The following is a 14,198-nucleotide window of genomic DNA, read 5'->3' as shown; positions in this document are numbered from 1 at the left end:
ACTGCCACACCTGCTGCTGCGCTGCAACACCTGCTGCTGCACTGCCACACCTGCTGCTGCTCTGCCACACCTGCTGCTGCGCTGCCACAACTGCTGCTGCGCTACCACACCTGCTGCTGCACTGCCACACCTGCTGCTGTGCTGCAACACCTGCTGCTGCACTACCACACCTGCTCCTGCTCTGCCACACCTGCTGAAGCACTGCCACACCTGCTGCTGCACTGCCACACCTGCTTCTGCACTGCCACACCTGCTGCTGCACTGCCACACCTGCTTCTACTCTGCCACACCTGCTGCTGCACTGCCACAACTGCTGCTGCACTGCAACACCTGCTGCTGCTCTGCCACACCTGCTGCTGCACTGCCACACCTGCTGCTGCGCTGCAACACCTGCTGCTGCACTGCCACACCTGCTGCTGCACAGACACAACTTCTGCTGCACTGCCACACCTGCGGCTGCACTGCCACACCTGCTGCTGATCTGCCACACCTGCTGCTGCGCTGCAACACCTGCTGCTGCACTGCCACACCTGCTGCTGCTCTGCCACACCTGCTGCTGCACTGCCACACCTGCTGCTGCACTGCCACACCTGCTGCTGCGCTGCAACACCTGCTGCTGCTCTGCCACACCTGCTGCTGCTCTGCCACACCTGCTGCTGCACTGCCACACCTGCTGCTGCACTGCCACACCTGCTGCTGCACTGCCACACCTGCTGCTGCGCTGCAACACCTGCTGCTGCGCTGCAACACCTGCTGATGCACTGCCACACCTGCTGCTGCTCTGCCACACCTGCTGCTGCACTGCCGCACCTGCTGCTGCATTGCCACACCAGCTGCCGTACTGCCACACCTGCTGCTGCACTGCCACACCTGCTGCTGCATTGCCACACCTGCTGCTGCACTGCCACACTTGCCGCTGCACTGCCACACCACCTGCCGTACTGCCACACCTTCTGCTGCACTGCCACACCTGCTGCTGCACTGCCACACCTGCTGCTACACTACCACACCTGCTGCTGCACTGCCACACCACCTGCCGTACTGCCACACCTGCTGCTGCACTACCACACCTGTTGCTGCACTGCCACACCTGCTGCTGCACTGCCACACCTGCTTTTGCACTGCAACACCAGCTGCTGCATTGCCACACCTGCTGAAGCACTGCCACACCTGCTGCTGCACTGCCACACCTGCTTCTGCACTGCCACACCTGCTGCTGCGCTGCCACACCTGCTTCTGCTCTGCCACACCTGCTGCTGCACAGCCACAACTGCTGCTGCACTGCAACACCTGCTGCTGCTCTGCCACACCTGCTGCTGCACTGCCACACTTGCTGCTGCGCTGCAACACCTGCTGCTGCACTGCCACACCTGCTGCTGCTCTGCCACACCTGCTGCTGCGCTGCCATAACTGCTGCTATTCTACCACACCTGCTGCTGCACTGCCACACCTGCTGCTGCGCTGCAACACCTGCTGCTGCACTGCCACACCTGCTCCTGCTCTGCCACACCTGCTGCTGCTCTGCCACACCTGCTGCTGCACTGCCACACCTGCTGCTGCGCTGCAACACCTGCTGCTGCACTGACACACCTGCTGCTGCTCTGCCACACCTGCTGCTGCGCTGCAACACCTGCTGCTGCACTGCCACACCTGCTGCTGCTCTGCCACACCTGCTGCTGCACTGCCACACCTGCTGCTGCACTGCCACACCTGCTGCTGCGCTGCAACACGTGCTGCTGCACTGCCACACCTGCTGCTGCACTGCCACACCTGCTGCTGCGCTGCAACACCTGCTGCTGCGCTACCACACCTGCTGCTGCACTGCCACACCTGCTGCTGCGCTGCAACACCTGCTGCTGCACTACAACACCTGCTGCTGCTCTGCCACACCTGCTGCTGCACTGCCACACCTGCTGGTGCACTGCCACACCTGCTGCTGCGCTGCAACACGTGCTGCTGCACTGCCACACCTGCTGCTGCACTGCCACACCTGCTGCTGCGCTAGCAACACGTGCTGCTGCACTGCCACACCTGCTGCTGCACTGCCACACCTGCTGCTGCGCTGCAACACGTGCTGCTGCACTGCCACACCTGCTGCTGCACTGCCACACCTGCTGCTGCACTGCCACACCTGCTGCTGCACTTCCACACCTGCTGCTGCACTGCCACACCTGCTGCTGCACTGCCACACCTGCTGCTGCGCTGCCACACCTGCTGCGAACCTGTACATCTTTTCTCAATCTTTGGCGGCTTTGTTTACAATTATTAAACAGCTAATGATCTCCGAAGCACCAGGAGGCTGTTTATAACAATAACATCAGTTGATTGGAAAGTTTTCATGCTTGTAAACTGTTTAATAAATGTATCCAAAGCCGTCAAAGCTTGAGGAAAGATGTCCACGTTCATAAGTACTTGCGTAACTGCTTCGTGAATCTGACTGCAGGCTCGTTAAAGCGGCGGCCGACCCCCAAGACTGAGCCATCAATTTAACGATTTTGTGTATTAGAAATTGGTTAGATAAGGTTAAGCGTTTTGGTTCTGTGGGCGATTATTTGTATTTGCAGTATCTTGAGGTTATCTTGAGATGATTTCGGGCATTAGTGTCCCCGCGGCCCGGTCCTCGACCAGGCCTCCACCCCCCAAGAAGCAGCCCGTGACAGCTGACTAACACCCAGGTACCTATTTTACTGCTAGGTAACAGGGGCATAGGGTGAAAGAAACTCTGCCCATTGTTTCTCGCCGGCGCCTGGGATCGAACCCAGGACCACAGGATCACAAGTCCAGTGTGCTGTCCGCTCGGCCGACCGGCTCCCTCAGTAGTTGGGTGAAGCGCTTGTAGTCACGCCTCGAGCACCGGTCCTGAGCTCTGTTCGAACCTCATCATTCGTGTGTCATGTGTAGAGTGTGTTTCATTAATTAAATAGAGGCTTTGACAGCTGGATTAACTACCTATTGTATGGCTACTGGCTGGCAGTTTACCTTGAGTATTTGTGTGTAAACTGATGTGAAAGGGTATCCCCAGTCCATCATCAAACAAAGGGCCGTCCAGTTGGCAACATTTATGGCAAATATTGCTGTATTAAACGGACATAAATCTGTATTTGGTCTACAGCCAACTTGGTCATGTTCGAAGCTACGACTTATAAACGTGTCTCGGTCAATTTCAACCCGAATTATAAACTCTCCATAAATCAAAACACATAAAACCAAACATCAAACCCCATGTTAAACCTTGCGAGGGTCTTTATGTGCGTGAACCCACATAAAATAACATTAATATATTGTTTTGATGTAAAAACCTTTGTGGTTAAAACAGTTGAAAGGTTCATCTTGAGAGTTGTATCATCTGCTGTAAGTCAGATAATGACTTATTAAAGTCTACGGAAGTCAGTATTTAATGAATAGCTTTAGCTGGGTTGATTACCTTATCGTCGCGGCCATCATGGTTGTTTTATCCTTGACAAGCCCTGGACCTTCCCTGACAAGACCTGGAACTTCCTTGACAAGCCCTGGACCTTCCCTGACAAGCCCTGGACCTTCCCTGACAAGCCCTGGTCCTTCCCTGACAAGCCCTGGACCTTCCCTGACAAGACCTGGAACTTCCTTGACAATCCGTCGACCTTCCCTGACAAGCCGTCGACCTTCCCTGACAAGCCCTGGACCTTCCCTGACAAGCCCTGGACCTTCCCTGACAAGCCCTGGACCTTCCCTGACAAGCCCTGGACCTTCCCTGACAAGCCCTTGCCTTGCCAGGCAGGCTCAGGCACAGGTTGAAGTATGTCTGTCAAGGCCTGGTACTATGCAGCTGTTCTTGCACCCTTAACAGCGAAGCCTTAGTCCTTGTCAGCCAAGCCCTGCAGCCCTTGATTGCCAATCCCTGATTCTTGTCAGCCGAGGTCTGGTCCTTACCCGCCAAGTATTGGTCCTTGAGCCCCTCGTTGTTCGCTTCCTGGCACTCCAAACACGAAATAATGACTGTCACGTGTTACACAGCCCAGGTCACGTGTTACACAGCCCAGGTCACGTGTTACACAGCCCAGGTCACGTGTTACACAGCCCAGGTCCCGTGTTACACAGCCCAGGTCCCGTGTTACACAGCCCAGGTCCCGTGTTACACAGCCCAGGTCCCGTGTTACACAGCCCAGGTCCCGTGTTACACAGCCCAGGTCTCGTGTTACACAGCCCAGGTCTCGTGTTACACAGCCCAGGTCCCGTGTTACACAGCCCAGGTCCCGTGTTACACAGCCCAGGTCTCGTGTTACACAGCCCAGGTCCCGTGTTACACAGCCCAGGTCACGTGTCACACAGCCCAGGTCACGTGTTACACAGCCCAGGTCTCATGTTACACACCCCAGGACAGCGCCAGTAATCCCACTACCTTTACCATCCAAGACAGTGCCAGTAATCCCACTACCATTACCACCCAAGACAGTGCCAGTAATCCCACTACTATTACCACCCAAGACACACAGTTCCCAGGTCACGTGTTACACGACATTGTGAAACAAGCGGTAATCCACTGTTAGCGCGATTGTTAAGCTCCAGGCTCTATTGCTACTACCATTACCACCCAACGCACACAGTGCCAGTAATCCCACTACCATTACCAACCAACACACACAGTGCCAGTAATCCCACTACCATTACCACCCAAGACAGTGCCAGTAATCCCACTACCATTACCACCCAAGACAGTGCCAGTAATCCCACTACCATTACCACCCAATAGAGTGCCAGTAATCCCACTACCATTACCACCCAAGACAGTGCCAGTAATCCCACTACCATTACCACCCAAGACAGTGCCAGTAATCCCACTACCATTACCACCCAAGACAGTGCCAGTAATCCCACTACCATTACCACCCAAGACAGTGCCAGTAATCCCACTACCATTACCACCCAACACACACAGTGCCAGTAATCCCACTACCATTACCACCAAAGACAGTGCCAGTAATCCCACTACCATTACCACCCAAGACAGTGCCAGTAATCCCACTACCATTACCACCCAAGACAGTGCCAGTAATCCCACTACCATTACCACCCAAGACAGTGCCAGTAATCTCACTAGCATTACCACCCAAGACAGTGCCAGTAATCCCACTACCATTACCACCCAAGACAGTGCCAGTAATCCCACTACCATTACCACCCAAGACAATGCCAGTAATCCCACTACCTTTACCATCCAAGACAGTGCCAGTAATCCCACTACCATTACCACCCAAGACAGTGCCAGTAATCCCACTACTATTACCACCCAAGACACACAGTTCCAGTAATCCCACTACCATTACCACCCAAGACAGTGCCAGTAACCCCACTACCATTACCACCCAAGACAGTGCCAGTAATCCCACTACCATTACCACCCAAGACAGTGCCAGTAATCCCACTACCATTACCACCCAAGACAGTGCCAGTAATCTCACTAGCATTACCACCCAAGACAGTGCCAGTAATCCAACTACCATTACCACCCAAGACAGTGCCAGTAATCCCACTACCATTACCACCCAAGACAATGCCAGTAATCCCACTACCTTTACCATCCAAGACAGTGCCAGTAATCCCACTACCATTACCACCCAAGACAGTGCCAGTAATCCCACTACTATTACCACCCAAGACACACAGTTCCAGTAATCCCACTACCATTACCACCCAAGACAGTGCCAGTAACCCCACTACCATTACCACCCAAGACAGTGCCAGTAATCCCACTACCATTACCACCCAAGACAGTGCCAGTAATCCCACTACCTTTACCATCCAAGACAGTGCCAGTAATCCCACTACCATTACCACCCAAGACAGTGCCAATAATCCCACTACTATTACCACCCAAGACACACAGTTCCAGTAATCCCACTACCATTACCACCCAAGACAGTGCCAGTAATCCCACTACCATTACCACCCAAGACAGTGCCAGTAATCCCACTACCATTACCACCCAAGACAGTGCCAGTAATCCCACTACCATTACCACCCAAGGCAGTGCCAGTAATCCCACTACCATTACCACCCAAGACAGTGCCAGTAATCCCACTACCATTACCACCCAAGACAGTGCCAGTAATCCCACTACCATTACCACCCAAGACAGTGCCAGTAATCCCACTACCATTACCACCCAAGACAGTGCCAGTAATCCCACTACCTTTACCATCCAAGACAGTGCCAGTAATCCCACTACCTTTACCATCCAAGACAGTGCCAGTAATCATACTACCATTACCACCCAAGACAGTGCCAGTAATCCCACTACTATTACCACCCAAGACACACAGTGCCAGTAATCCCACTACCATTACCACCCAAGACAGTGCCAGTAATCCCACTACCATTACCATCCAAGACAGTGTCAGTAATCCCACTACCATTACCACCCAAGACAGTGCCAGTAATCCCACTACCATTACCACCCAAGACAGTGCCAGTAATCCCACTACCATTACCACCCAAGACAGTGCCAGTAATCCCACTACCATTACCACCCAAGACAGTGCCAGTAATCCCACTACCATTACCACCCAAGACAGTGCCAGTAATCCCACTACCTTTACCATCCAAGACAGTGCCAGTAATCCCACTACCATTACCACCCAAGACAGTGCCAGTAATCCCACTACTATTACCACCAAAGACACACAGTGCCAGTAATCCCACTACCATTACCACCCAAGACAGTGCCAGTAATCCCACTACCATTACCACCCAAGACAGTGCCAGTAATCCCATTACCATTACCACCCAATAGAGTGCCAGTAATCCCACTACCATTACCACCCAAGACAGTGCCAGTAATCCCACTACCATTACCACCCAAGACAGTGCCAGTAATCCCACTACCATTACCACCCAAGACAGTGCCAGTAATCCCACTACCATTACCACCCAAGACAGTGCCAGTAATCCCACTACCATTACCACCCAAGACAGTGCCAGTTAATCCCACTACCATTACCACCCAAGTACAGTGCCAAGAATCCACTACCATTACCAAACCAAGACCGTGCCAGTAATTCCACTTACCATTAACACCCAAGACAGTGCCAGTAATCCGCCACTAACCATTACCACCCAGACAGGCCAAGTAATCCCATACCATTACCACCCAAGACAGTGCCAGTAATCCCAGTTACCTTTACATCCTAGACAGTGCCAGTAATCCCAATACCATTACCACCCAAGACAGTGCCAGTAATCCCACTACTATTACCACCCAAGACACACAGTGCCAGTAATCCCCACTCCCATTACCACCCAAGACAGTGCCCGTAATCCACTACCATACCCACCCAAAGACAGTTGCTATGTTCTTTAAATTCCCAACTATCATTACCACCCAAAGACAGATGCCAGGAATCCCACTACCATTACCACCCAAGAACAGTGCCAGTAATCCCACTACCATTACCACCAAGACAGGCAGTAATCCCACTACCATTACCACCCAAGACAGTGCCAAGTATCTCACTAGCATTACCACCCAAGACAAGTGCCAGTAACCCACTACCATTAACACCCAAGACAGTGCCAGTAATCCCCCTACCATTACACCAAGACAATGACCAGTGAATCCCAATACCTTTACCATCCAAGGACAGTGCAGTAATCCCAATACCATTACCACCAAGACAGTGCCAGTAATCCCACTACCATTACCACCCAAGACAGTGCCAGTAATCCCACTACCTTTACCATCCAAGACAGTGCCAGTAATCCCACTACCTTTACCATCCAAGACAGTGCCAGTAATCCCACTACCATTACCACCCAAGACAGTGCTAGTAATCCCACTACTATTACCACCCAAGACACACAGTGCCAGTAATCCCACTACCATTACCACCCAAGACAGTGCCAGTAATCCCACTACCATTACCACCCAAGACAGTGCCAGTAATCCCACTACCATTACCACCCAAGACAGTGCCAGTAATCCCACTACCATTACCACCCAAGACAGTGCCAGTAATCCCACTACCATTACCACCCACGACAGTGCCAGTAATCCCACTACAATTACCACCCAAGACAGTGCCAGTAATCCCACTACCATTACCACCCAAGACAGTGCCAGTAATCCCACTACCTTTACCATCCAAGACAGTGCCAGTAATCCCACTACCATTACCACCCAAGACAGTGCCAGTAATCCCACTACTATTACCACCAAAGACACACAGTGCCAGTAATCCCACTAAAATTACCACCCAAGACAGTGCCAGTAATCCCACTACCATTACCACCCAAGACAGTGCCAGTAATCCCACTACCATTACCACCCAAGACAGTGCCAGTAATCCCACTACCATTACCACCCAAGACAGTGCCAGTAATCCCAGTACCTTTACCATCCTAGACAGTGCCAGTAATCCCACTACCATTACCACCCAAGACAGTGCCAGTAATCCCACTACTATTACCACCCAAGACACACAGTGCCAGTAATCCCACTACCATTACCACCCAAGACAGTGCCAGTAATCCCACTACCATTACCACCCAAGACAGTGCCAGTAATCCCACTACCATTACCACCCAAGACAGTGCCAGTAATCCCACTACCATTACCACCCAAGACAGTGCCAGTAATCCCACTACCATTACCACCCAAGACAGTGCCAGTAATCCCACTACCATTACCACCCAAGACAGTGCCAGTAATCCCACTACCATTACCACCCTAAGAACAGTGCCAGTAATCCCACTTACCATACCCACCCAAGGACAGTGCCTAGTAATCCCACTACCTACTTACCCATCCCAAGACACCACAGTGCCAGTAATCCCACTACCATTCACCACCCAAGACAGATTGCCAGTAATCCCACTACCATTACACCACCCAAGACAGTGCCAGTAATCCCTATATCATTACCACCCAAAGGACAGTGCCAGTAATCCCCACTACCATACCACCCAAGACAGTGCATCAGTAATCCCACTACCATTACCACCCAAGACAGTGCCATGTAATCCCACTACCATTACCACCCAAGACAGTGCCAGTAATCCCACTACCATTACCACCCAAGACAGTGCCAGTAATCCCACTACCATTACACCCCAAGACAGTGCCAGTAATCCCCCTACCATTACCACCCAAGACAAGTGTGCCAGTAATCCTCACTACCATTTACCACCAAGACAGTGCCAGTAATCCCACTACCATTACCCAACCCAAGACAGTGCCAGTAATCCCACTACTCATACCACCCAAGACACACAGATGCTACAGTAAGTCAACCACTACCATTACCACCCAAAGACAGTGCCAGTAATCCCCACTACCATTACCAACCCAAGACAGTGCCAGTAACCCACTACGCATTACCACCCAAGACAAGTGGCCAGTAATCCCACTACCATTACCACCCAAGACAGTGCCAGTAATCCCACTACCTTTACATCCAATAGACAGTGCCAGTAATCCCACTACCATTACCACCCAAGACAGTGCAGTAATCCCACTACTATTACCACCCAAGACACACAGTTCCAGTAATCCCACTACCATTACCACCCAAGACAGTGCCAGTAATCCCACTACCATTACCACCCAAGACAGTGCCAGTAATCCCACTACCATTACCACCCAAGACAGTGCCAGTAATCACACTACCATTACCACCCAAGGCAGTGCCAGTAATCCCACTACCATTACCACCCAAGACAGTGCCAGTAATCCCACTACCATTACCACCCAAGACAGTGCCAGTAATCCCACTACCATTACCACCCAAGACAGTGCCAGTAATCCCACTAACATTACCACCCAAGACAGTGCCAGTAATCCCACTACCTTTACCATCCAAGACAGTGCCAGTAATCCCACTACTTTACCATCCAAGACAGTGCCAGTAATCATACTACCATTACCACCCAAGACAGTGCCAGTAATCCCACTACTATTACCACCCAAGACACACAGTGCCAGTAATCCCACTACCATTACCACCCAAGACAGTGCCAGTAATCCCACTACCATTACCACCCAAGACAGTGCCAGTAATCCCACTACCATTACCACCCAAGACAGTGCCAGTAATCCCACTACCATTACCACCCAAGACAGTGGGCCAGTAATCCCACTACCATTACCACCCAAGACAGTGCCAGTAATCCCACTACCATTACCACCCAAGACAGTGCCAGTAATCCACTACCATTACCACCCAAGACAGTGCCAGTAATCCCACTACCTTTTACCATCCAAGACAGTGCCAGTAATCCCACTACCATTACCACCCAAGGACAGTGCCAGTAATCCCACTACTATTACCACCCAAAGACACACAGTGCCAGTAATCCCACTACCATTACCACCCAAGACAGTGCCAGTAATCCCACTACCATTACCACCCAAGACAGTGCCAGTAATCCCAATACCATTACCACCAATAGATGTTGCCAGTAATCCCACTAACCATTACCACCCAAGACAGTGACAGTAATCCCACTACCATTACCACCCAAGACATTGCCAGTAATCCCACTACCATTACCACCAAGACAGTGCCAGTAATCCCACTACTATTACCACCCAAGGATCAGTGCCCGTAATCCCTACCATTACCACCCAAGACAGTGCCAGTAATCCCACTACTAGTACCACTCAAGACACACAGTGCCAGTAATCCCACTACCAATTACCAACCAAGACAGTGCCCGTAATACCACTACCATTACCACCCAAGACAGTGCCAGTAACCCACTAACATTACCACCCAAGACAGTGCCAGTAATCCCACTACCATTACCACCCAAGACAGTGCCAGTAATCCCACTGCAATTACCAACCAAGACAGTGCCAGTAATCCCACTACCATTACCAACCAAGACAGTGCCAGTAATCCCACTACCATTACCACCCAAGACAGTGCCAGTAATCCCACTACCATTACCACCCAAAACAGTGCCAGTAATCCCACTACCATTACCACCCAAGACAGTGCCAGTAATCCCACTACCATTACCACCCAAGACAGTGCCAGTAATCCACTACCATTACCACCCAAGACGTGCCAGTAATCCCAATACCATTACCACCCAAGACAGTGCCAGTAATCCCACTACCTATTACCATCCAAGACAGTGCCAGTAATCCCACTACCTTTACCATCCAAGACAGTGCCAGTAATCCCACTACCATTACCACCCAAGACAGTGCTAGTAATCCCACTACTATTACCACCCAAGACACACAGTGCCAGTAATCCCACTACCATTACCACCAAAGACAGTGCCAGTAATCCCACTACCATTACCACCCAAGACAGTGCCAGTAATCCCACTACCATTACCACCCAAGACAGTGCCAGTAATCCCACTACCATTACCACCCAAGACAGTGCCAGTAATCCCACTACCATTACCACCCAAGACAGTGCCAGTAATCCCACTACCATTACCACCCAAGACAGTGCCAGTAATCCCACTACCATTACCACCCAAGACAGTGCCAGTAATCCCACTACCATTACCACCCAAGACAGTGCCAGTAATCCCACTATCTTTACCATCCAAGACAGTGCCAGTAATCCCACTACCATTACCACCCAAGACAGTGCCAGTAATCCCACTACTATTACCACCAAAGACACACAGTGCCAGTAATCCCACTAAAATTACCACCCAAGACATTGCCAGTAATCCCACTACCATTACCACCCAAGACAGTGCCAGTAATCACACTACCATTACCACCCAAGACAGTGCCAGTAATCCCACTACCATTACCACCCAAGACAGTGCCAGTAATCCCAGTACCTTTACAATCCTAGACAGTGCCAGTAATCCCACTACCATTACCACCCAAGACAGTGCCAGTAATCCCACTACTATTACCACCCAAGACACACAGTGCCAGTAATCCCACTACCATTACCACCCAAGACAGTGCCAGTAATCCCACTACCATTACCAGCCAAGACAGTGCCAGTAATCCCACTACCATTACCACCCAAGACAGTGCCAGTAATCCCACTACCATTACCACCCAAGACAGTGCCAGTAATCCCACTACCATTACCACCCAAGACAGTGCCAGTAATCCCACTACCATTACCACCCAAGACAGTGCCATTAATCCCACTACCATTACCACCCAAGACAGTGCCAGTAATCCCAAAACCTTTACCATCCAAGACTGTGCTAGTAATCCCACAACCATTACCACCCAAGACAGTGCCAGTAATCCCACTACTATTACCACCCAAGACACACAGTGCCAGTAATCCCACTACTATTACCACCCAAGACACACAGTGCCAGTAATCCCACTACCATTACCACCCAAGACAGTGCCAGTAATCCCACTACCATTACCACCCAAGACAGTGCCAAGTAATCCCACTACCATTACCAAACCCAAGACAGTGCCAGTAATCCCACTACCATTACCACCCAAGACAGTGCCAGTAATCCACTACCATTACCACCCAAGACAGTGCCAGTAATCCCACTACCATTACCACCCAAGACAGTGCCAGTAATCCCACTACCATTACCACCCAAGACAGTGCCAGTAATCCCACTACCATTACCACCCAAGACAGTGCCAGTAATCCCACTACCATTACCACCCAAGACAGTGCCAGTAATCTCACTACCACTACCACCCAAGACAGTGCCAGTAATCCCACTACCATTACCACCCAAGACAGTGCCAGTAATCCCACTACCATTACCACCCAAGACAGTGCCAGTAATCCCACTACCTTTACCATCCAAGACAGTGCCAGTAATCCCACTACCATTACCACCCAAGACAGTGCCAGTAATCCCACTACTATTACCACCCAAGACAGTGCCAGTAATCCCACTACCATTACCACCCAAGACAGTGCCAGTAATCCCACTACCATTACCACCCAAGACAGTGCCAGTAATCCCACTACCATTACCACCCAACGCACACAGTGCCAGTAATCCCACTACCATTACCAACCAACACACACAGTGCCAGTAATCCCACTACCATTACCACCCAAGACAGTGCCAGTAATCCCACTACCATTACCACCCAAGACAGTGCCAGTAATCCCACTACCATTACCCCCAATAGAGTGCCAGTAATCCCACTACCATTACCACCCAAGACAGTGCCAGTAATCCCACTACCATTACCACCCAAGACAGTGCCAGTAATCCCACTACCATTACCACCCAAGACAGTGCCAGTAATCCCACTACCATTACCACCCAAGACAGTGCCAGTAATCCCACTACCATTACCACCCAACACACACAGTGCCAGTAATCCCACTATCATTACCACCAAAGACAGTGCCAGTAATCCCACTACCATTACCAGCCAAGACTGAGCCAGTAATCCCACTACCATTACCACCCAATAGAGTGCCAGTAATCCCACTACCATTACCACCCAAGACAGTGCCAGTAATCCCACTACCATTACCACCCAAGACAGTGCCAGTAATCCCACTACCATTACCACCCAAGACAGTGCCAGTAATCCCACTACAATTACCACCCAAGACAGTGCCAGTAATATCACTAGCATTACCACCCAAGACAGTGCCAGTAATCCCACTACCATTACCACCCAAGACAGTGCCAGTGATCCCACTACCATTACCACCCAAGATAGTGCCAGTGATCCCACTACCATTACCACCCAAGATAGTGCCAGTAATCCCACTACCATTACCAACCAAGACAGTGCCAGTAATCCCACTACCTTTACCACCCAAGACAGTGCCAGTAATCCCACTACAATTACCACCCAAGACAGTGCCAGTAATCCCACTACCATTACCAACCAAGACAGTGCCAGTAATCCCACTGCCATTACCACCCAAGACAGTGCCAGTAATCCCACTACCATTACCACCCAAGATAGTGCCAGTAATCCCACTACCATTACCACCCAAGACAGTGCCAGTAATCCCACTACTATTACCACCCAAGATAGTGCCAGTAATCCCACTACCATTATCAACCAAGACAGTGCCAGTAATCCCACTACCATTACCACCCAAGACAGTGCCAGTAATCCCACTACCATTACCACCCAAGACAGTGCCAGTAATCCCACTACCATTACCAACCAAGACAGTGTCAGTAATCCCACTACCATTACCACCCAAGACAGTGCCAGTAATCCCACTACCATTACCACCCAAGATAGTGCCAGTAATCCCACTACCATTACCACC

At 51.1% G+C, this 14,198-nt stretch overlaps 1 protein-coding gene across 1 annotated transcript in view; it reads right to left on the bottom strand.

Moving 5' to 3' along the window:
* Window positions 1-14,198, bottom strand: part of LOC123759189 (uncharacterized) — a 69,463-nt gene that overhangs the window by 17,486 nt on the left and 37,779 nt on the right. The gene's annotated exons all lie outside the window — the stretch shown is intronic.

The sequence above is a fragment of the Procambarus clarkii genome, chromosome 15, assembly GCF_040958095.1.
Source record: "Procambarus clarkii isolate CNS0578487 chromosome 15, FALCON_Pclarkii_2.0, whole genome shotgun sequence".
NCBI classification, from domain to species: domain Eukaryota; kingdom Metazoa; phylum Arthropoda; class Malacostraca; order Decapoda; family Cambaridae; genus Procambarus; species Procambarus clarkii.
This window is presented reverse-complemented; position numbering and strand designations above follow the sequence as displayed.